At 37.6% G+C, this 26,487-nt stretch overlaps 1 long non-coding RNA gene across 1 annotated transcript in view; it reads right to left on the reverse strand.

Moving 5' to 3' along the window:
- Positions 1–669: 669 nt before the first annotated feature.
- The window catches only part of LOC120537620, a 101,549-nt gene continuing 75,731 nt past the window's right edge, over positions 670–26,487 (reverse strand). The window contains exons 4-6 of the long non-coding RNA XR_005635356.1: positions 22,032–22,103; positions 11,095–11,172; positions 670–902 (exon numbers count right to left, since the gene is read on the reverse strand). This is a non-coding gene — a long non-coding RNA (uncharacterized LOC120537620). The remainder of the gene's footprint in view (positions 903–11,094; positions 11,173–22,031; positions 22,104–26,487) is intronic.

Genomic DNA, 26,487 nt, shown 5'->3' on the forward strand with positions numbered 1-26,487 from the left:
TCCAGCTGTTTAGGCATTTTACCTCTTGAAAAGGAGACGGAAAAAACAGCTTATAAAAATAGCTGCAGCAAAGTCTTTGTAAAGCAGCTCAGAAATAAAAACGTTGGTGATGTCAGTAGGAAACATGCTATTACACTGAAATGACTTGCAACCAAATGGTATGTTTTAATTACTTTTAATTTAATGTGCCTTGCATGTGCAGAAAACCCATAAATAAAAGATGATGTCCCGGCCTTTAGCCTCATACTATCTTCTCCTTCTATACCCCAATACTAGTGAATGACACTTTTGACTACACTGCCCATTGGCTTACTCAGCTGTCCTCTGAGTCTTTCTGAAATTAAACTAGTCCTGACTGGCCGCTATCAAAGAAATTAGCTTCTCTGCCTATGTCTCTGAAATCTGACTCGGCCTGATGCCAACTTTAGGCTAGCTGTTTACCCAGGCCTGGCGCAGTCTTGACTATACTCTTGGTAAGCGAGACTGCTGCTCTTCCTGTGTCTTTGATGCTATAGAGACTCTGCTCTGAAACTGAATTAGAGAATACTGTCTACAGCTTGCCCTTCTTCTCTAAAACTTCACTTGATTCTGGATTTCTAGGACTGATGTTTTCACTAATTCTCTGAAACAGCGATTGACTTGATCTGAACTTGTTATAGTTATTTTGTTGACTTAGATTACCATTGTTCTTAGACTATTTATTTATTTGTAATAGCAGGGATTTTCCATCAAGGCTGTTTGAAAGTTACAAATACCTACCTAGGTTTGCCTTATTAACACTTTGGGACCCATCATCCTTGAGGGGTTTGGCACTCCCATGCACCTAGCGAGTATATCTCCAGGTGTGCCTTGTAACTTCTTATATTTACCTTGGTGTAATATGAGCACTGCTTTTCTTCGTCCTGGAAAATCAAGAAGTTATAAAAAAAATTATAAATCAATAATATTTCATGCACAGATTGTTAAAAGAACTATAATTCAGTGCACATTCATAACTGGCAAGTGTTTATTTTTCTTTGTATCTATTTTATTTCTTACTTCATATCATTTAGCCCCCATCCTAAAGTGATTTACAGGTTCACTTACATCTAATAATTTTTCACTGTGAACACCAACAGTCTTAAATATCGGAATTGAGCTGGTATTAGTGTAACGTATAAGCAAAAGGTAAAGTTTATTTCCATGGTGAAAGTTATAGACATAGCATTTCAGATGTGTAGCCTTCATCAAGTGTGTGGCTTAAAAAGGAATAAAACAGTGTGGGAATAACTGTTATATTTTTTCCTTTTGCAGAGGGGCTTGTATATATATTCAGTGATTTAGCTGTATGTTTGAAAATTATACTCTGACTCTATCACAGAGCCAATAATTTTACAATTGCAGTAAAAAATAATGAGACATCCCTGGAACCAAGTTAAAGAAACTATACGGTGTAATTTTCTTTTTTAAAATCTTTCAATTCCAAACACCCTGTGACCCTGTGTTAAGATATAGTGGGTTGGAAAATGACTGACTGACTAATTCCAAACAGCAGTGTTCTTCACATGCATAGATGAGCATACACCCATCGTCATACCTACTGTACATCAAACTGGTAAACTCTGCTGGGACCACTGCTTATTCTGGGAGCTGCAAGTACAAAGGATGAACCAATCTTGAGTAGGGGGCTAGTTCATCGCATGACACACTCACTCATATAGGGTCAGTTTGGAGTTGCCAGTTAACCTAACTGGTGTGTCTTTGGGATGGGTAGGAAAATTCACACAGATATGGATCCCAAACTCCATGCAAACTGTGCTTATGCTAAGATTTGAACCCTGGATTCTAGAATTATGAGGGAGCATGTCACCTATAGATATATATATATATATAATTTATGTACTTTTCATGTCGTTCTTCGAGGGTCATATAGTGAAATGGTTGAGGGTGCTAATGTGAATGAAGAATAGCTTCATCTTTCTGCCTTTCAGCCACTAAACCATAGCAGTGCATTATGGTTATTGTCACTGTTGAACTGGAAAGGAGATAGATGAACAAAACAAGGATCAGAAACATACAGAAAATATTCTGACCATCTCTTTGTGTAGGCTTTGTAAACATGATGCTTTGTTTTGATATTTTTGCTTTATGTTGCACATGTTTTTTGATATGAAGAGAATTCCTGTTTATAGAGTGTGCTGGTAAATACTAGCACTTCAGCTTTTAATAAATGCAACATCTCTGGAACTAATATAAGGCTTCAGAGTATTTCTTCAGAATACACAATGAAATTGGAGAGGATGAGCAAAATATTGTAAATCCTCAATGGCAGCGCCCCAAGCCTAAATTGGCCAGCAGGTGGTGCTCTCAGAAGGCAGAAGCGCTTGTATTTTAGTGGGGCAAGGCCACTTTTCTGTGGAGGTGTGGCAAAAAATGGTGTTTTAAAACTTCCATGCATTTTGAAAAGTTCTGCTTTGTTTGAAATTTGTAATATTCATATTTGTTTAAGAGAAGAAATATAAGGATAAAGAACTGAATAAGAGGCAGGGTGGCTTTGCCAGTGAAAGCTGCCGTCAGATGGTTGAGGCTGCAGCTTGACCTCTAGACGCAGGGTGACAATGAGAGGAGTCTGGGTCACAAGGGTCACAGAGGAGAGATGTGAGTCTTTAAGGCCGCCCAGACAGAGTCCTGTTAGAACGCATCTCATTTCTCCAGCACAGACACCTGTTTGTGCAGACCTTTTTTTTTGCACAGTTTAATAAATTAACCAAACATTATTATTAGCTGTAGTGGTCTAGGATTAGCGTTTCATCCATTTGCTCAACCCCATTTTGCTTTTATTTGTTCACTAAAGCCATCAGTTGAAAGAAAGGAATCAGCCCTGGTTGGGATACTAGTCTACTGACTCACTTATACTAAGAGTCGCCATTTAATAAAATATGTTGGTAGGAAATGGGAATACAGTAATGACATTTACCCAGAGGGAAAGTGCAAACTTAATACAACTACTAACCAAGCAGAAAGATATACCTAAGATTGTGCTCTAGCAACATTTTGCTTAAATATGTGCCATGTTTTTTAATTTCTTTAAGTAATTCTGAGTGAGTATATTGCCCAAATAAATAATAATGATAATAATATAATGGGAGCTGGTGTCTTATGCAGAGTTGATTCCTGCCATCCACATGACTCTCTGTGGTCCTAAATAGCAATTACTGAGTTCAGAAAATGCCTGGTGATGGACTGGCATCTCAAAAAGAACTGATTCCTGCCTTGTGCCACATAAGCATCTGGCCTTTCAAAAGTGAACTAAATTAATCAAGTTTAATATAGATATATACATATTATATAAGCAAAACCAAGATTAAGAGGTGACATGCTTGAGTTTTTAAGAAATGTTGAAAGGAATATGGCTAATGGAGCCAGGCTGTTACTTAAAAATAAGTTTAACAAGAAGACTGAGACGCAGTTGGACACTTGTTAGGGGTAAATTTTGCACAATTTGAAGACATTTTTATTCCCACAGAGAATCATATACTAGGATTTCTTAAACATTTAAGTGTCTTTGAGACGCATTTCGTGTTGATTTTAATGAGCGGGGAGCGGTAGTCGATCATCAGAGTTGAGAAAAGGGGGGATCCCCTTTGAAGACTTGCGGATGATAGCCTGGGAGTAGGGTAGTTAATGATAATCATCAAAGAAATGTCGATAGTTTAATTATCCTGCCACGACCCACTTTGCAAATATCTGTGACACATTACCATTAAATACAACAGTATCCAGCAACCCATAGTTTAAGAAACCCTGCCATAGAATAAATTAGCAAGTAGTATGGTGGAGAGAAGGACTTTATGGATCTTCAAAACTTGACTTGATAGCATTTTGGACAAATCAGGTGGATAGGATTTGTGAGATTTGTTACTCTGAATGGCCTGTTCTAATGTTCTAGTAACGATTGTTTCCAGACTACCACCTACTGTAGATGGCCTCCAGCAAACTTCCATGCTGTAGCAGAATTGTAGATTCAGAAAATATAGATGGCTGGAGTAACAATGACTAACTAAAGTCTTCTTTTCTTGAAGAAGTAAATAACACTTTAATAAGTCTACTATCCATCCATTTTATTAGCCAATTTTTTCCATTACAGTGGATTAATCAATTCCAGCAGCAAGTCAAAATCCTGATGAGATATGCCAGTCCATCACAAACCATTCTTACTGCACACTTTATGTAATATTTTTAGATCTGGATTTTGTAGAGCACACTCAAACGCATACCTATACTCCCTCATAACAAGTAAATTTAGGATCAACAATTAACTGTGGAAGAAACTCGGGACAAAACCAGCCTTAACATGGCGATGTATGCATATTCCATATACTGTACTGTAGAACGGTGACCAAGCCCAGAATTAAACTAAATGGCTGCAGCTGTGTCACCATTCATTTTAAGATTACATTGTAAAGGAGAAAATTATGTATTGTTTTACTAGGAACAACAGGAAATGTTTAGGCATTAAGAATTGTTTCAATCGCCATTACTGACTCACTGCTTCATTCTGCCTGAGTTACTTTAATGTGCCACTAGTACAGTTTTAGAATGTGTAAGTGCTGTAAATATACAATGCCCTTAAGATTTTCAAGTTCCATCTGTCCATTTTCTAACTCAATAATCCAGGTTAGGGTGACAGGAAGTTGTTGCTTATCCCTGCACCACATGCTATAAAGTTGTCAATTTAACTGACGTGCACATTTTTGGAATGTGGGAAGAAAACTAATAAATAAATAACATTTAACTGCACACCTGAACTTTGAATATACTGTTTGCAGTGGAGGATTGTTTATTACATAGAGATCAAAAGGTTAGTGTTTTGTGGGGAGTGGATAAGTGAACATTGGAACATTAGAAATGCTGTGATGAGAACAGGTCATTCAGCCCAACAAGCTCTTCATCTAGATTGTCCAAAATAACGTCAAGTTGAGATCTGAATGTCCCTAAACTCCTATTCTTCACCATACTCCTTGACATTTGATTCCATGTCTCTAAGGTTTGTTACATGAAGAAAAACGTCCTAATATTTGTGCAAAACCTGCCCTTAGCCATTTTCCAACTGTGTGTCTGTGTTCTTGTTGCAGAATTTATTTTAATGTTGCAAATGAAATTCATTGTACTGATTACTTTCGTAACTTTAAACACTTCAGTCATGTCCTTTGCCATCTCTGTTTAAACGGAAAACTCCTCCAATCTCTCATCATACCTCATAGCTGTTAGTACAGAAATCATTCTAGTTGCTCTTCTTTGAACCTTGTCTAGTGCTGCTATGTCTTTTCCGTAATATGGAGAACAAAACTGAATGCAGTACGCCAGGTGAGGCTTCACTAATGTGTTATAAAGCTTAATCATAGCCTCCATTGATTTGTACTTCACACATAGTGATAAATACCATTCTGTTAGCTGTCTTGATCACTTATATATACACTCTGGATGTAGAAAATGATCAGTTCATTATGGCTCCTAGATTCTTCTCATAAGGGTTACTTCTGAATTTCAGACCTCCCATTGTGTTTTCAAATCTAATATTTGTATTTCCTATGTGTAATATTTTACATTTGCTTCCAATCATTTTCATCTTCCACAAATCTGCCCAAGCCTTTATGCTATCCAAACCCCCTTGTAACAACTAAGTTGATTGTACATTATCTGCCCTTCCACCTAGTTTGGTATCATTTGAAAATTTAAACAGCTTATTTAGTGTGGACTGGTGCAGTGGTGTTGGACCATAAAGACTGTAAGGATACAAATTCAGACTACTTCAAAGACTAGTGGTGTGAAGCTGTAAGAGTTAATTATCAATTTAACAGCAAAAGTTTAGAAATAAGCATACAATTCACTTCTGGCTTCTAAATGGTGTTGAATTAATGGTATCCGATTAATAAATATGTTTTTGTTCACTATTTGTAATTGGTAATTGTTGCATATTACTGACATGAATAACCTGTTCTGTGTGGTTATTACTAGCCTATTGATTTTTTAAAGGACTATATAAGCACTAGGCTTCACAAAAGCTACATATTACCTTTAAAAATGTATATTCTTAGGTGTATGAAATTACATCTTGTCAGTAACTACAGTTGGTGTATATCTTATTAAAAAGCTTATACTGTATAGTCAAACTCTAATTTCTGCATATGTTGACAGATGGTTAGATATGTAGATATTATATTCCACCTAGGTAATCAAAAAACGCACAGCCATTTCCTTAACTTCACAGCGTCACAAAGAGCTATAGTCTATCCACAGTCCACATATGCTTAACATGCACATCTTTGGTAAGTGTGAAGAACTAAAAGTACATGTTAAAAAATATATATGGGCAAAGGAGGCGTGCGTAAGCATCACACAAACAGTGAAAGGACCACAAATCAAACCCAGGTTCCTGGCCCCAAAGCCTGACATCCCTAACCACTGTGCCACTAAGCTCCGCCATAAAAGTTTTCTTTGTAACTGTAGAGACAAACAAAAAACTTGAAAGCTTATTGCTTTTAAAAAGTAACAGAGAAAACTATGCAAAGGCTGTATGAGAGGCTCAAAAATAAAACTACTACTGCCCGCTCTTTTAAAATTCCCCATGGCCTCTGATGAAAGTCTCTCATTCAGCATTTGGCAGGATTCCTACAGTTACCATCCTCATTTGTGTTTCAAGGAGGTGAACCAAGTTTTAAATCCACTTTTGCCTGGAGTTGTGCGGCCCTGGGTGCCGAAGAAAAAGGGAGCTTGCAAGATGTGCCCCTATAACATTTAAATAAAGTAGAAAAATGCTTCTTTGTTCAGATGTTAAAGGCCACTCCGTGATGACATTATCATGTTAAATAAGAACCCCGGCGATGTGACAAGCAGAGAGCTTTTCTCGTCTCCTTTTTGTTTTGTTTTATTCCCTGCCTGCAAGAAGTAGTCTGGCCATGAACGCTGACCGTAGGGAGGCTGTCCCCAATTCAGATGCTTTACATTGTGCGCCTTCAACAAAGACATAGCCCCCTCATTAAAAATACATGTCATTGGATCACACCTCAAATGAATCAAGTGATTTTTCTCTGCTGTAAGTAACCATGACTGAGCTGTGAATGAAGGCTGAGGCTGTCTATACCAACAGAACTGCACACTGGGGCCTCCCCGGCTCATGGGAACCCCTCCTCACAGAAGGGGGCTACTTAGCTATTGTTCATTTGTTGCCCTCTCTACTCGTAAATGTTCTTTTATAGAGCCTGCCATGACAGCGTCTGCCTGCCGGTAACTATAACAAGATGTGTGAAATGAATTCTTCTCTTATGTTGTAATGTTTATTTTAACTTTCCATATGTGTAAAAAAAAATGACATCATCCACTTATTACATTTACACTTAGGGAATATTTTAATATGCAGAATAAGACAGGGCCGTGAAATTCATTATTTTGCATGAGTGTTAGGCTTGGCTCCCCCAATGGATTGGGGGTGTCAGTAGGGGGTCGAATTGTGTATGGTATCTGAACAGCTCAATGTCAAAGCCCATTGAAAGGTGCCTATGAAAATGTTTGGTGGGAGTGGAGGATGGTGGAACTGGGGGAAAATTCCACTGTAATCTATAGACCACTGGAAAACGTTAACCTTAAGGAAGAAAATAAGCTGCTTGTAATGTGTTACTCCATTAGCATCATTATGAGCCAAAGCTATTTTGAATAGGAAAAAAAAAGTCTGCTGGCTGCTTATGTAGCTTGTGTGCCATTTGAGTGGGACCAGACATTTCACAGCCCATAGTGAATATGCTGATGTTTTGTAAAACTGCAGCTGCATTTCCTTCATATTCCATGTATATTATGACAAAATATATTTGTGTTGGTTTCACTGGCGATTTTAAATTTACTTCATATGAGTGAGTATGTCTTGTGACCGACTGGCACCCATTACAAGGTTGCATTCAATTCTTCCAATGTAGGCACTGGATACCAATCACCTGGAAATGGGTAAGCAGTTTAGTGGTTGAGGACATGGTTGGATACAATACAGTGATTTGTATGTCTTTTAGACTTTAATCCGCCCATACTGGTTTTAAGGCAGCTGAGTGGCTTGGACCCTCATAGTTACAGTGGTGTGAAAAACTATTTGCCCCCTTCCTGATTTCTTATTCTTTTGCATGTTTGTCACACAAAATGTTTCTGATCATCAAACACATTTAACCATTAGTCAAATATAACACAAGTAAACACAAAATGCAGTTTTTAAATGATGGTTTTTATTATTTAGGGAGAAAAAAAATCCAAACCTACATGGCATTGTGTGAAAAAGTAATTGCCCCTTGTTAAAAAATAACCTAACTGTGGTGTATCACACCTGAGTTCAATTTCCGTAGCCACCCCCAGGCCTGATTACTGCCACACCTGTTTCAATCAAGAAATCACTTAAATAGGAGCTGCCTGACACAGAGAAGTAGACCAAAAGCACCTCAAAAGCTAGACAGCATGCCAAGATCCAAAGAAATTCAGGAACAAATGAGAACAGAAGTAATTGAGATCTATCAGTCTGGTAAAGGTTATAAAGCCATTTCTAAAGCTTTGGGACTCCAGCGAACCACAGTGAGAGCCATTATCCACAAATGGCAAAAACATGGAACAGTGGTGAACCTTCCCAGGAGTGGCCGGCCGACCAAAATTACCCCAAGAGCGCAGAGACGACTGATCCGAGAGGTCACAAAAAACCCCAAGACAACATCTATAAAGAACTGCAGGCCTCACTTGCCTCAATTAAGGTCAGTGTTCACGACTCCACCATAAGAAAGAGACTGGGCAAAAACGGCCTGCATGGCAGATTTCCAAGACACAAACCACTGTTAAGCAAAAGAACATTAGGGCTCGTCTCAATTTTGCTAAGAAACATCTCAATGATTGCCAAGACTTTTGGGAAAATACCTTGTGGACTGATGAGACAAAAGTTGAAGTTTTTGGAAGGCAAATGTCCCATTACATCTGGCGTAAAAGGAACACAGCATTTCAGAAAAAGAACATCATACCAACAGTAAAATATGGTGGTGGTAGTGTGATGGTCTGGGGTTGTTTTGCTGCTTCAGGACCTGGAAGGCTTGCTGTGATTGATGGAACCATGAATTCTAATGTCTACCAAAAAATCCTGAAAGAGAATGTCCGGCCATCTGTTCGTCAACTCAAGCTGAAGCGATCTTGGGTGCTGCAACAGGACAATGACCCAAAACACACCAGCAAATCCACCTCTGAATGGCTGAAGAAAAACAAAATGAAGACTTTGGAGTGGCCTAGTCAAAGTCCTGACCTGAATCCAATTGAGATGCTATGGCAGGACCTTAAAAAGGCGGTTCATGCTAGAAAACCCTCAAATAAAGCTGAATTACAACAATTCTGCAAAGATGAGTGGGCCAAAATTCCTCCAGAGCGCTGTAAAAGACTCATTGCAAATTATCGCAAACGCTTGATTGCAGTTATTGCTGCTAAGGGTGGCCCAACCAGTTATTAGGTTCAGGGGGCAATTACTTTTTCACACAGGGCTATGTAGGTTTGGATTTTTTTTCTCCCTAAATAATAAAAACCATCATTTAAAAACTGCATTTTGTGTTTACTTGTGTTTGACTAATGGCTAAATGTGTTTGATGATCAGAAACATTTTGTGTGACAAACATGCAAAAGAATAAGAAATCAGGAAGGGGGCAAATAGTTTTTCACACCACTGTAAATATCTGTCTTTCTGAGCCTAGAGATCAATATGTGCCAACCTTTTCAAAATGTTAAGATGGAAAAAGAATTAGAAAAAAAGACTGCCTAAATCCCAGAGCTTTGAAATACTCAGCCATGTCATAGCATGATATCTAAAACTCTCTTAACGGAAAAGTTGAGAACATGTCATGCTAGAACATGCAAGGACCCAGAGCCTATTCTAGAAACATCTGGCACAAGGCAGGATTTAACCATGGACATGGATAGCATATCAGTCAGAATGGCAGTTCATCACACAACTGGTGACAAGGCTGGTACTTGAATCCTGCTCTCTGGAGCTGTGAGGCACAAATCTTAACCACAGTTCATGTTTTATGCCCATTTTGAAGCCGTTGGTTTAATTTCATTTAGTTGTTCATCCATTTATCTATTTTTCAGCTCAATTCAAGGTCGAAGAGACCTGGTGTATATCCCAGCAGCGTTGGATACAAAGTGGGAAACAGCCCAATTTAATTTGTTATCTTTAGAAAATACAACTGAAGCTTTACAAAATATGTATTAGTCCATGAATTGGTTTTCTAACTCCACTTTTTTCCTACTTAGAGCAGTAGGGAGAGTAAACCTATGCTGGTGACCATTGGGAGTGAATGGTGCTAATTGGGTTTAAGGTATACTCACAAAAACAATGATTCAAAGGCAAACAATTTATGGTTGCCAAACATACACTATATATCCATCCAGCACTATATTTATTTTCTGACGTTTCTCTTCCATTCTAGGGTCATGGGGGATCAAACCATTCTCTGGTGTCATAGAATGAAAAGCAGCAACCAGCAATGAACTGGAAAACAGTTTGTATTGTACAAATAAAGTTTATTTTTGTTTGGCTCTAGAGTCTTTGAATCCCAGATATGTTGAATTTTAACTTGTTCTCTGCTTCTCTGTGGTTTCTCCTTCCACATCTCAAAGATGTGCATGCCGGACTAGCTTTGGCCTTAATTGGGGGTGAGCATGTGCCCAGAGCTGGAATGTCTTCCATTAGTGTTTGGCTTGTCTTGTATCTAGTTCTGCCAGGATATGCACCAGTATTGCATGGCTCTAAACTGGAGAAGTGGGTTAAAAGATGGATGGACCGATTATTGCCCTTTGCAAAGTGCTTTATCGCAGTGTTCAACATAAAAGGTACTAAACTATTTAAACACTTTTTTAACAACCAGTGAATATTTTACAAAGTCTCTTTGCAGCATCAAGCACCATTGTAAAGTGCTGTGTGGCTAAAGTACAACAGTTTAAATATATTGTTTTGCATCTGAACCCTATTGGTTCAGCCAAATGTATTTATTCTTAGAGCAAAGTTTGTTGTTTGTATGAATTAATGTTTAAGAAAATAAAATCTCTAACCTAAATTATGCACTTCTGTGTCACAGGGAGCCAATACCAATTCCAACAGTATTGGGCACAAGGCCCTGACTGGCATGCCTGTGAAAGAAAAACGTCTTATTAATCAATGCTCAAACAATTTAGACTATGCAGACATATCTTTTAAAACAGTAATGAGGCACATCACTGATGTTGCTCCAGCCTGAAATATAACATGACAAATCTCAGGAATTACCAAAAATGCAAGTGGTTTTAATAAACAAGTGGAAAAATTAGTAAATGGAAGAAAATTAGTACAGAATAAAATGCATGTCCAAGAAACACTGAGTTAGTTATATTACTGGTAGTCATAGCAATTCCACTTCACACTCTTAAACAGCTCAAAAATGAACAATTCCATCCTCTTCTGTTCGTTTGTATCCTTCACTCACTTTCTTTCTTTGGGGAACCCCTAGAAAGTATCTGGGCTGCAGCTTATGATGCCATCAGGTGGCCCAGTAATCCCTGCTTTTCTGAGCCCCTCAGAACATCATATGCCTAAGCAAGCACCGTCCAACTGTTCCAGGTTAACCTTCTCCTCTGCTCTCCTGTTTTCATCTAAAGAGGTGGAAACCCTTCAATATTTTGTATTACACGACTTTAAATTTACCTGGTGTAATAGAGAATGTAGGTTTGAATGAGTGTGCCCTGTGATTGAAATCTGCTCCATCCAGGATGAGTCTCTGCCTGGCACCTTATGCTGCTGTGGTGCCTTCAGTGTCTTGAAGTAGGTTAAGTGGTTTGAAAATGGATCGATGCTTGGATATTCTTTGCACTGGCTACCAAGATGTTACATACACAACTTAAGGCTACACATTACATTTACGCCTGTATCCAAGACAGCTTACAACATTTATGCTCTTATTGGTCACATTTCTTTTGCTTTTCCAATTAGAGCACAGACAGGTCACATGATTTGCTCATAGTCACACAGTGTCAGTACCAGGATTTGAACCCAGAACCTCAGAGTCTCAAGTCTAAAGCTTTAAAAACTATACCACACTGCCCTGTACACCTATATACTTTGATGAGAGTAACAGCTCATATGTTTATTGCATACAAGTCCTTCAAGTACCTGGCAATACCTCAGTTATAAAATATGGTGTGGTTGCACTTTGGCATCCCCACCAGATGTGGTGAAAGATGGTGTTAAAGCTAAACGGAGATAGCAATGGTTTCTATGAGCACTGTGTATAATGTGATAAAGTACTGAGGGCTAAAGGTTACGAAATGATAAACTTGAGGGTAATAAAGACAGACACAGTCACCTTTCAATCAAGAAACTATTCTTGTCAAGATCATTCATATCTATTACCAAATGTAAATACTGTCTGTTTTTTTCCACAGGGTTACAGGTAATGAGATCATAGAAACGGAAGTGGAGGATTCATCAGGTAAACTGATTTGCGTTATCTGTTTCCTAATGTTACAGTGAACTCCTGTATTGGAACAGATTCTTCTTTATCATGGCTTCAGAGAGTGGTAACATGTTATATGTTGGTTAGACATGCAAATAAGAATTTCACTGTACACTGGAAACGTGACAATGTTAATAATAATACTACTACTACATGTTACAAGTGTCACAAATATCGTTGGGTATTTCTAAAGGACTTGTGACCACTGTTTCTCTATTACTGGTACCATCAGAAAACTGCTATTGTACGTGTTTTGTGGTTGCCCAGATTTACTCACAATGCCATGCAAGGGGATGTTGTATTGTTGCTTTGATTTGCCCCATTTACATTCTTGCGCTTCTCCCTTGCTCCTCCTCTGACTTCACTTAATAAAACTGCCAAAAGTAAAGGAAGTGCAGTCTTGTGCTTTGGGGATCAAGACTTCAAACTATTGAACTGTATGCCCAAAATGTACTGCTGGCATCTTGTCTGGTTATAAGCAGGACAACCTCTAATGTGCTTTAATGAATATACAGTATATTGGACAGCATGTAAAGTTCCTTAAGGTAGATTTCAACATGAAAGGTTATATATCCATCCATCCATTATCCAACCCACTATATCCTAACTACAGGGTCACGGAGGTCTGCTGGAGCGAATCCCAGCCAACACAGGGCAGGAAACAAACCCTGGGCAGGGTGCCAGCACACGGGGCAATTTAGGATTGCCAATGCACCTAACCTGCATGTCTTTGGACTGTGGGAGGAAACCCACGCAGACACGGGGAGAACATGCAAACTCCACGCAGGGAGGACCCAGGAAGTGAACCAGGGTCTCCTAAGTGCAAGGCAGGAGCGCTACCACTGCGCCACCCAAGGTACTATATAACATTGATTATTTTCATAGGATTTTGGAAGAGCAGAGTAGCACAGTGCGTGCCTATTCTTCTTTGTAGCTCCACTAACTTGTGTTCTGTTTATGTGGAGTTTTTATATTCTCTACATATCAACATGTGATTCTTTTATAAAATAAATAAAAGTACAATACAAATAAAACTTGTATTAGGCTAACTGGTGGCATTGAATGTACCTTGTATGTGTGTGCTATAGTGGCTCACATATTTGACCTTTACAGTTAGCTTGCTAGGCTCATTATGTAAATTTGTGCAAGTCATGTGGATTATGTCCACTCTACTACATTTTCATTCGAAAATGGCATTTTTAAACTAAAACGATCTGCACCCACCCTAGCATTTTCACAAGTTTATCTGTTCAGATTTAAAGAACCAAAAACGCATACATTAACATGAAATTCTTGAAGAGATGGTAACACTGCCAACCACAGAGTTTATCACAAAACTGTAATGACCAGTAACTTATTTTTCTTTTGTGTTTGTAGGCAGCATTCAAACTGTACTAAATTCAATATAGATGCCTACAAGTAAGCAATATAACAAGTACCATGGGAAACAACTCTTCTACAGTATGTCCACTATGCAGAAATATGATTTTCTTCTGTAAAGGTGACCACTCAGGGAATGAGATGGTGTAATGAGCAGGATCCAAGTAGGGAAGGGCTGCAAAATAGGCAGTGTGGTATAGTGGTTATTTCTTTCAACTTCAAATCCCTGAAGTTGTGGGTTCAAATCCCACTACTGACACCATCACCATAAACAAGTCACTTGACCTGTCTATGCTGCAATTGGAAAACCAAAAGAATTGTATCCTAAATGTTGCAAGTCAATTTGTATAAAGGCATCAGCCAAATAAGTAAATGTAATGTAAACAAGAATAAGCACAAATTAGAATGTAATTAGAGTCTTGTGTTTTCAAAAGTCTGTGTTTTCACCAGTCCACATTGCGAATCTAGGCCGGCGTTTTCAGCTCTGGAGAGTGTTTTCAAAAGTCTGCATTTTCAGGGGTTAAAAATACTGCAGTAGTGTGGACAAAGGGCAAAAACTGAAACCACGTAATATCAGTGTTTTCAGATGAAGACATAGTGAAGTGGATATAGTCTATGCCTATCTGAGCTTTACTTGTATAAAAAAGTTTATGAACAACAGTATTGTTTTCCTGACCATGTAAGACAGCCTGAATAAAGGCCTCAGTCTGATAATAATAATTTGGTTTGAGTGAGGCTGTGTATGTGAATGTGTGCCATTCCGGCTCTGTTTCTGGCCTTGTTGCTGATGATGCTAGGGATAGTCTCCACAAAGTGGGTTTAGACCATACAATAGTCTGGGATGAAAATTAGTTTCTCTGCTGTTACTCTTACAATGAAGCACCTCACAGCATAATGTAATAAGTGCTGTAGATCCAATAGTACACTCTTGTTAGAAAACCAAGGGTGCTAACTGCCCTTTTGTTTCATTTTAAAACTGTTAATTGCCAAAATGGTGGATATTTGGCAGTGCATGAGTAATAAGTGTAATAGGCAGGGTATATGTAGGCCAGCTATTATTTTTTCCCCCTTTTTAAGTAAGATGTGCAGATATATTAATGCTGTAACAAGCTTGAAAGGTAAAAGGAAAATCTATATTTATTGTAATTGAATAAACAGATTAATTATATAACAAAACTAAAATCATATATCAAATCTACTAAAATGAGTGCAGCAACATATATATACTGTATATATATAAATAGATATATATAGTTTACCCTTTATTTACGAAGCATGAGGACCTCTTGAAGAATGGTTTAGCTGTCTGCTTTGACTGCCTGATAGAAAGTGTGAGGGTGAAACCGTTTTTAACCTTTCCAGCCCTGCATCAGCTGGCTACGCTGGTTTTACTGAGCTCATTGGCTGATATGGGCGTCTACAGCCAGACGTAAATGTTGTTGTGTCTTTGAAGCTCACAAGACAGGAAACTAGGTGAAATAACAAAACGCACTCCTTTTTTGGGGTTGGAAGTGGGGGGGGGCGTTTTGGTTTAAGGCGAGAAAGTCCTGCTGAGATCTGCAGCTACAGCATTTGCCGTCAAAGAATTTATTTAAATAAATTTACATAAGGATTACTTTTCGTCTCAGGGAATTGTATCAAAGGCCATTCTTTATGTGAATAATGAAAAAAAAGCGGAGTTTATTCAAAGAGCAAGTGAGGCGGCTGCAGCAAGGTCGAATGAGATGAAGACTTGGAATATTAGCTCTCGTCCTAATTGGTCGTATTTGCCAGGTTCTAATTACATCCAGGTTGCAGCCTAGCCTCCGAGTGCAGCTTAAATAATGTACTTTTTTGATACCCATGATTCCCTGTGTTGAATTCAAACCAGCTAAATGCATTTGACTTGTCATGCGCAGGACCATAGATCTCAAATTATTATGTCAAGTGTTGAATTGTGTACTATGAACGAGGTAGAAATGGCTACAGTTTCCAGTCAGATTGCAGTGATCTTGCACTCAGCCCACCAAGTGCAAAGAGCAAGTTCAGCCAAGAGCAGGCAAAGGAGATGATTTGTGTACTGGCCCTTGCTGGCCTTGACCTAAAAGACAGACAACTGAAATAGAGATGTGCCACGCCAGTAATCGTTTTGGGGCAGCCTGTTGTAATCTCCATCTCCATGTAACAAAGGGAAGCTCCTTCCTTTTTCTTTAATTAAAATTCACCATGCTAGTGCGCAAGACTGGCTATGCGAGAAGACCACCCAGGCTGAGGGGAAATGCAACACTGTCTGCAGATAAAGCAAATCCCTGCCATTTTCAGCCCAACAAGGGTCTCCAGAAGCAGGTTGTCAGGATGGTGGGAAATGCATGGAGCCCCAAAATGCATGGAACGGCAAGGAGGAGAACAAAAAGAAAAGCAAACGAAAGGGTGTCTCGGCTTTAAAGCAAAACAAATGGCATCTGAGTAGCAGATAATTAGAAAAGCTGAATCAGCTAAGAAGGGAGAAAGGGGAATGGTCACAGCCCTCTCCTTCCTCACAGAGCACGTCCGGTCTAAGGCAAATTCTTAACTGGTGCAAAGGGTTGCTAGTAGATTCTTTGGCTTTTGAATAAACTGATATTCATTGCCGTTTTTAACTGTCTCTTTCTTCATGTTAACATAACACAAATAAGTAACATGACAACATTTTATTGCGGTAGGCTGGGAATTCTGTACAAGAAGGTGGGACACCCAGTGTGCCAGTTGGTCTCAAACTGAGCATGCTGCAAACACATTCGACTGGCGCACCCATTGACTACATACAATATGGTTGACAATTTTTAATTAATACTTGATGATAACTTCAATATTAAATCCAGTGGAAGGTGTTGCCTGATGGCTTTGGGGTTTCAGTTTCTGAACTTAATTATTGAACTTCTTTTTAGAGACTTAAAATACAATACTATATATAAGGATTCAGCTAGGCGACTATATATCTATGTCATGTAAACTCTATTTTTTACTATTTATTCATTATTACTCTAACCTAATTTAATTCTTTTTTCTCTTCTTTGAAATCTTCAAAAGCACTCTGGGCTACATACTGTGCATGAAAAATAAATAAATATATATATATATATATATATATATATATATATATATATATATATATATATATATATATATATATATATATATATATATATATATATATATATATACAGTGGTAAGCAAAAGTAGGTTTACAGTTGTTTGCGTGGAAAAGACATGCAGGTTATGATTATTACAATAGCTTAATTGACTCAATAGCTTTATTAGCTTTATTAATTCAAAAGAATGGCACAAATAAATAATGCAATAAATAAATAGTAATGCAATGATAAACTCTGTGCTTTGTGTACTCACAACTATAAACCTACTTTTGCTCACCCCTGTATAGAAGGTTGCCGGTTCGAATCCCATAAATGCCAAAAGGGACTCTGCTCTTGAGCAAAGCCCTTAACCTGCAATTGCTGAGCACTTTGAGTAGTGAGAAAAGCACTATATAAATGCAAAGAATTATTATTATTATTATAGGTGAACCTGAATTACCCTAATATATAAAGTAAATAGTGCTCTGCCACCCTGAATTGGATTAAGGAGGTTTGAGAACATTATATGTATTAGATAGATAGATAGAATTTATTTGTCCCCAATGGGGGAAAAAAAATGTAATTAAGCTCAACAGAGAAAAAATGTAAAATATAAATATTATGAAAAATTTACAACAACCCCCCAAACCCACATTTGTTTTTTGGATAATGTATAGCTGCTGCTGTCAATAACAGACTAATGGGTGGAAGTAAGATTGTCAGACTTGTCCAGATGTACATTTAAAGGCATTAATGTTTGACTACAGTGGTACCAGCTCGTTTTGTCCACTAAAGGATCATGCCATTAGATGTCTGTTCCATCCAAAGTTTCCTCGCTACATAGGTTGTATTATTTTGAAATACTAATAGTCAAATGGCTGCAGTGGGCTGGTGCCCTGCCTGAGGTTTGTTTCCTGCCTTGCGCCCTGTGTTGGCTGGGATTGGGGGTCCAGCAGACCCCCATGATACTGTAGTTTGGATATAGCGGGTTGGATGATGGATGAATGGATGGACGGACGGATAGTCAATAGGTGCCCAGCTTTACTCAGGCTAAACATGTAGTACATCCTACTATATTTGTATACCATCCTAGGATTGTCCTGACTATAAATTGCTGCTGTATTAAATTGTGTGGTTGTAGGAGACCTCTCTGACAAGAAAATATTTGTAACTATTCAGTAAGCTATGGTTGATTACATGGAATCTTGTACATCTGGATGTGTTTCTGTCTCTCCAGCCTAGTGTTGTTTTATTCTGTAATCATGAACGCAGTTCCCTGCTGTGGCTTTTGGTGTTCCTCAATGTTATTTGCAGGTCCTGCTGCTCTTCAGTACCAGCACCAGGCTGTTGTTATCTACCAACAGGCCCTCTGTGCTCCATATGTAAATAAGGAATTGTTATTATATTGACTGGCAGCCTAAATTTTGGGGTACACACCTTGCATACAGTCAAGAAGTCATTCTATCCTTTGTTAAACTCCACCGGAGTCTACTACCTCATCTCCATGCCTAATGCTGCAGCTCTTTGTCATTTCTAAGGTTGGAATAAAAGCAGGTACTCCCAACTATCAAAGAGATCCACTGCATTGAATCTCCCAGGATGAACCTTAAAAATCAGTAAGGAAATACTTTAGAACATTTATGTTCGGTAGAACACTCAACAGGGGCTGGGTGGTGTTTTGGTCTTGGAAGCCCTATTTGTATTTTTTTCCTAGCATTGTGCTCCAGAAGTTTATGTAATTTTGTCTGTGCTTCCCTGCCATCTGCCAGTAGTATTAGACTTCTAATTAGAGACTTGAAAACAAATCTACAAAAAGTACTCTGCCTTTTCTGTTCCCTGTATATTTGTGCTATGTAAGTGCATTGATTGATTCTTATCTATTATTTTCAGCATGTCATTTATATGTTCTTGTTCTTACCTCTTTCTAATTTGTTTAGTTTTTCCTGCAACATTTAGTTTGATCTCTAGTAAAGCACTTTGAACTGCAGTCTATGTACGTGCTGCAGAAATAAATGTTAAGCAAATTCAAAACATTTGGAAAATTGATGGATATACTGTATGTGGATCTTCGTTTCTTTTTGACAGGAATTACTGTGAAATGCACTATATAATCAAAAGATTGAAAATCATTCCTTGAAACCTGCCAAATTATTTTGCTCCTAACTTATTGGTGTGCCTAACAAGTCATATTCACAAGGTTAAGGTTTTCAATGTTATGTCACAAGGTTATAGGTTCAGTTACTGTCTCACAGTACATCCCTAATCTAATCTGCACTGTTCCCATATGCATAGAGGGCTCCATGTAAAATAAAAAGCAATTTGTTGATGTACAGAACAATAGTTAAACATTAATATACCTTGAAACTTTTGCATTGCAACAATAAGTTGCAGACATGGCATATGCCCAGGGTGACTGCAAGCATATCTGTGTCACTTGCCTTCAAATTTCTATGCAAAGCATATGCCCTTGCAAACAAAAGGAGTTGTCTGGCTTGTAGAAGAAGAAGAAGAGCAGCAGCTTTGTGTGTTCAGTTTCAGTCTTGACCGAACTGTCTGTCCCGTCACTCAGCCCTCCTGTCTGGCCAATGCAGTAGAGCCATCGTGTGAGCCTCTCAAAGGCGTTATGCGCACACACCCTGTATGCCATGAGTCCCTTATAACCACAAAATGATTTGATTCTTCTTACATACACTAGTATAAATATGTATCAAAGTGAGAATATACTTTACTGTGAGTTTCTAGTGAGATCATTGTACAAAAATGTAATGCTTGTGTTCATTCATTGTTTGGGATAACCCCCTCTATCTGCTCTGGTCATGCCTTCTTTGGATAGAATCACAGGTATTTTGCTCTTTCATTATTGGGCAGAGCTAGTCAAAATGTGAAGAGTCCTGTCTATGCAGAATTTTTGAATGATGCAGGTCACTTGACAAAGGATGGAGAGGCAGGTATGTTTATGCCTGGTGATGGAAGTGCCTTTCCCTGACTAATTAATAATCCTGAAAGCCAAATGAATAATGGACTAAACTGGCGACGACGCTGTTACAGAGCAAGCGGCAACCATAACTACCACCCCCTCCCGTCTCTCTGAGTGTGCCTGGACAGAACTGAAGCTGCCTCTTAAAGGGGCCATCTCAGACTTAATGGCTCTGAAATGTCAAATATTTTTTTTTTTCTTCTTTACACTGTATATCTCTTCTATGACATACTAACATCACCAGAATCTCAGACGGTCAGTCTATTTACAGATAGTTGTTATATTACAGTTATTCATATTTAATTTCTAATGACCATATCATACATAGATAGATAGATAAAAAGGGCACTATATGATAGATAGATAGATAGATAGATAGATAGATAAGAAGGGCACTATATAATAAATAGATAGATAGATAGATAGAACTTTATTTGTCACAAGGGGAAATTTGACCTTTTACAGACATTCTTTAAATAAATAAACACATAAATTGGTAAATAAATAAATACACAGACACTTTGGTCTGAACACACACCAGAATGAATGTAAAGCAAGAAAACTAGTAAGTAAGAAAACATTTCACTTGGCAGTTCCAGTCACAGTGTGCTATTATGCAGATGTATTGCTGTTGGTAAAAAGGAGCCCCAGTTGTGTTTCTTGACACACTTCTGAATAATCCATTGGCTTAAATTCAACAGTGAGTTAGGATGTCAGAGAGAAGATGTACAGTATTGTTCATGATGGCACTCGATTTTGCTTTAATTCTCTCCTTCGCTGCAACCTCCAGGGGGTCCAGAGGACGTTCCTTAACTTAGCCTGCCCTTTTAATTAGCCTGTTGATGTGGCGGGCCTGTCTTGAAGTTACCAACACAGCACACCATAGCATAGAAAATCACATTGTCCATCACAGAGTTATAGAAGATGTGAAAGACGTCACTTTGCACATCAAAGGTAGTGTAGATGTTAGCACTGAGATCTGATACAGTGCAGAGTCTTGGGTTCAAAAGTTAAGACCTATCACTGTTGTGATGTTTTTGCATGTTCTTCTCTTTTCTTTTGGTTCAGTATGATGAGCCATAGGGCTTATGTGAGTTTGCCCTGTGATGGACCAGAACAAACCTCATCCTGGGTTGGTCAATGTCTTGTGCTTGTTGTTATCTGGATTGATTCTAGGTCTTCATGGCCCTCAGATAGATTAAAGCGATTTGGCAATGACTGGATTGATCATTTCATTAATTTTGCTTTAAGTTAATTGTTTTTCCTACATTGTCCAAAATTAACAATCCCCTGGACATATCATACATGCAAACCAATTTTGTTTTTGTTATATATATATATATTCACTTTAACTGTACCATATTTATAACTATATATTTATACTACAATGATACAGTTGTTTCTATAATTCCCCATTATGAGCACAGTCTCGTTTAATGACTATGAGACTAGAGTGGGGAATAAACTGCAGGCTTGATGATTTGCTGTCCAGCACTTTTGCTTCTGTGGGATCACACTGTCTAGATGTTTAAAAATGCATGTATTTATTTGTTTAGCTGGTGCTTAAAGTAAGTTGCAGTGTGCCCATATTTTTATATTGTGAACTCTGGCTGGTTAAGCGACTGCCTCACAGTGAGTCCGCTATGCAGGCTGGCTCTGTCACCTCTGTGATTTTATGATGTTCCTTTCATACTTCACATTGGTCCAAGGCACTGTTGTTGATACCCACCAATTGTTTCTCTGATTTTACACAGTGAGCTCCAGCTGGTTACGTGACTTGCTGAAAACCCACACAGTGAGTGAGTGAGTGAATGTTGGGTATTGAACCAGCAACCTTATGACTTAAACTGAGCACATCATCTGCTAGGCCATACTTTCAGCTAACTGTAAAAGAGAGCATTGTCAATTAAACAGAATCTAACAAGAAGGAGGGTTTGTAAGCTTTATGGTATTATCCATGCATTTGAGAATATGCAGTATTCCGTTTTGAAAAAGCTTTTATTATTTTTTTGTCAGTCTGAATTTTCTTCTTGTAAAATTGCATATACTTACATTAATATCTGCCTGTATTATTTGTGGCGCAGGTCAGCTCTCTCTCACTTGGTCATCTCGTCGTCATTTTTACTGAAATTAAAAAAATAAATGAAAATGTAATACATATAATTGTGATTTTGTCAAACTGGCCCTTATCCACAGACAGACTTGCAACCAAACACTGCACCTGGAAAACAATTTTTGAAAAGAAAAAAAAAAAAAAACAGAAAGGGAAAGAAAAACATTCTCTTTACTCCAAGTGTAATTTCTGTTAGGTTCCCAAGTCAAGCAATCAGTTGGTGAAAACGTGTTCTGTATGATTATCAATATTATTATGCTGCCCAAGCTTTTTTTCCGGCTGAAACTTGCAAAAAGTAAGCAGAGCGGAAACATTCCTTGCCAAAATGAATGATTCACAAATGGCAAGGTGAGTCAGGGACATTTTGGGGGGTCCTAGCTTTTGGCGTCAGAAGAATAAAAGGAAGCACTTGTTCAAGGCTTCCCTACACGACAGACGCCCAGCCGACAGCAGTAGGCCCATATGCAAATGAAGGCACAGCTTGCTTATTAAATAATCAAACACGTTATTTAGGCGGCTAGACAGAGCCGCATAACAGATGAGGCTCCTGCTTGACCTTGACCTCGCGGGTCCTTTTTCACCTGCTGCGGAGGCATTCAGCGCAGCTGGGCTGTCTAGGCACCGCCTGCCAGCTCTCTGCCGACTCTCGCTGGGGTCCCTCTAAATTCCAGCGTGTCTCCCACACCTCCCTTCCATTTATGTGCTTTCTACTCTGCCTCCATCCTTTCCTGCTTCTCTCATATATTTAAAGTGCCATTAAAACTGGTACCCCTCTTTTTAATGTACCATCTTCTAGTCTGTCACTTGCTCAATTCATTTGTTTGTTCATTCTTAGTCGCAAAAGATTTGTGGGGCTACTATCCGTATGTCTTTCACTTATTCATTTAGAAACATTGGAAGAATCAGAGCTTCACAGACAAATAAATTGTGAATACTGGGCAGAACCAAAATGTATTTCAAGGGTGTTCTGTGTATAGCATAATATGAGCAGAACTGTTTTAACAAAATATAATACACACATGTACAACATAAATGTAAATGTATGCAAATGGAGCATTGTGTAAAGTTCTTTACAGTCCGAAGTTAGCGTGGGCACTGAGCGTATGTTCTGCTGAATGCCACATTTTATTTTTACAAAATTAATTTAAAATATTTATATAAGCAAGAATATTATGATGTATTCAGAGAATGATGTGGCTTGATACTGTTCCAAATAAAAAAGATGCAGTAATATAAGCAGTGTTTTCTCGGTCCTGTTCCCCACCTCTCTATGTCACTCTATGTAAACTTCATAGCCTTCTCTGCCTCATTCACATTTCAAGTCTGACACACCTTTATTGTATTAATAGTTGCCTTGTGCTGTAGAAAATAATAATAATAATAATAATAATAATAATAATAATAATAATGGCTTTTTTAGTTTTAAATCACCTTTTTTTTCAATGCCCCATTTGTAATCAATTTGATTTTGTTTCAAAACATATCAGCTTTTCCCTTATAGCATGTTACCATGTTAATAAATTAGTGCTTCCAAAAGCGAGTTCACATAGGGAGTATAAAGAGGAGGAGCCTACAAAAAAAAATAACTGATGTACAGTTTACAATAGCGAATGAACACCAGCGCTGCGTAATGCAAAACAAAGCCTGCCTGTTTGGTAAAAAGCAGCCGAGTCTGATGGCACTGTGTGCTCTGCATAATCCTTGCAAACATCATCTCGCCTTCCAAACCAGCCTGAAACATCTTGGCATCCTTCACTATGACCATATATGTTCTAACAAATCTCTTTACATAAAATACAGAAGTGGAAGTTGTTCTAATTTTTTGACAATAATCCCAAACAACTGATGGTGATTCAAATTTTATTTCTTCATAGAAGGTAATTCTTCCTATTTGGTCTTAGCTTTATATATAATTGTATGTGTCTAAACAGGGACACTTACAAGTTATACAGCATAAATGTATTTGTGTCAATAAACATATCAAAGACTCAACATCCAAAACAAAATGTTACTAACCTTCTCTTTATTTTACATACCAATGTAGAGACTGCATAACTCTATATTTACCTTTATATAATATTGGAATGAATATATAATATATACTGTAGATGTAACATAAATAATGCATGTATATAATTAAATATACAAACGTATGTAAGTATATATACAAACATATGTATAGGGTGGTCCAGATCTAATTATGCAACTTTTAATGCAATGCAGGAAAACAATACAAGACAAAAGAATTTTCAAAATATCTTGTAATAAATGAAAATGGACTTACATTGAATTAATTCAATGATTTTCCATGTAATGTACCACTTGTCCTCCATTCAGTTGGATACAGGCTCGGAGTAATAAACTTAATAAGTTATAGTGCAATGAAAATTGCATAATTAGATCTGGACCACCCTGGATCCTTATATAGTAGTATATTGATTTATATTAATATGCCTTATTATATATACTGTACTTACATGTTCAGTAAACATGCAGTGATGTACATACTTGTTTATGGTACACATATTTATATATGGAAATTCATATATTTAACACTATATTTATGCAAATACATATGCACACTCTCACACAATCAAACACTTTGATGCAATGTACAAGAAAACAACATCAGGAGCCCTTTGGCCTGAAACCTCCTCTGTCATCTTATTTATGTAGACATTAACACAAAAACACTTCTTTAAAGTTTTTGTAGTATATACATAAACACACACACACACACATTTTATATACTGTATATATATATATATATATATATATACATATATATATATATATATATTTATATATATATATATATTTATATATATATATATATATTTATATATATATATATAGGTCATGAACTTGCAAGTGCCAAGTGTGCATGAGCATATGTAAAACAAAACGTGAGTTTAGGCATTTTTATCCATGTGTTTTTGAGTATAAGACATGCAGATTATAACTGTTATACTCAAGCACACTTTAATAACAATAAGAAGAAGACAAATAATAGAAACACATAAGACAATACTGAATAAATAAATAATATAAGAATAAACTCTGTGTTTCACATAGTCACAACTGTAAACCTACTTTTGCCCACCCCTGTATATGTGTGTAAATATATTTGTATTTTCTCAATTTGTACTGAGTATATATTTATATTATTTGTCTTCTTCTTATTATTATTATTATTTAAGTGTGCTTGAGTGTGGCAGTTATAACCTGTAAGTCTTATATTTAAATACACATGGATAAAAATGCCTAAACTCCCTTTTTGCTTTACATATGGTCATGCACACTTGGCTCTTGCAAGTACATACTATAATATCCTATATGAATTTTCCATATGTGTATACGGATAAAAATGCTGCATTTTCCATACGCATAAAGGCACACATTTACTGAATTTAACGTTGCTTATGCAACATCATGAACCTGCCATAATGTTATACCACAATAATAAAATTCTGAAATACACGAGAGTCTCTTATTAGTAACGTGTCTCTATTTTTGAATCCATTGTCTCAAAACGGTCTACCATGTGTGTGCATGTTATTTTACATACAGGCTGTCGAAAATGGGTGAAGAAAAACTGACACAGCCTTTGTGCAGTCCAGCTTTTCTTCTTTCATTTGTTAGTCAAACATGCACACAATAGAAAACGCATATCACATTATATTTTTCATCCTTCTGCTGGAAAAATCTTCTGCTTTGCCAACCAAGAATAGTCCCTCATAATTTACCTTTTGTGTTTCGCTTGAATAATGTATTTTTGTTTTTTTGTTTGTCCATTTCTCTCTTGAAAAGAGAATAAATTGGAATGACACGTGAATGAACCATTAGAAATACATTAATGGTAATAAAGCTTCCAAACAAGAAGCGCCGTGGACATATTATCTCAAGCTTTGTTGCTCATTTTTCTAATCACTGGCGCTTGAGAGGTTAAAACAGAGCCGTTTTTCGACCCACCCCCAGCTTGCTGCTTCTCACACTCCTATTCTAGGCTGTTCCCTCTAACAGGATTTACTGTACTTATATCTTCTCTTCTTGTTTCACTGAATTATGCATAATTGCTGTGGCATACGTACCCACATGGTTTCTGTAATAATTATCATAAAAGCTTTTTTTCCCTCCCTTTTTGTGTGTGTATGTGTATGTGAGCTATTTTGTAGCCTGAATACCAAATGCAGGGTGAGTGATAAAAAAAAAATTGCTGTGCCTAATTTAGTCCAACGCACATTTGAAAAACATATGGGCATCCCAGCTGCTGTGAATATGCAAATGTCCCCCCGCCTTTTGTTCATCTTCTATGTGTATACTGTCCCGCACAGACTCATAAGCTTCCACAAAGCTTTTTGCAGCCGACATAAAAAGCATGACCGCCATTTTAGC

This window comes from Polypterus senegalus, chromosome 10 (genome assembly GCF_016835505.1).
Source record: "Polypterus senegalus isolate Bchr_013 chromosome 10, ASM1683550v1, whole genome shotgun sequence".
Lineage (NCBI taxonomy): Eukaryota > Metazoa > Chordata > Cladistia > Polypteriformes > Polypteridae > Polypterus > Polypterus senegalus.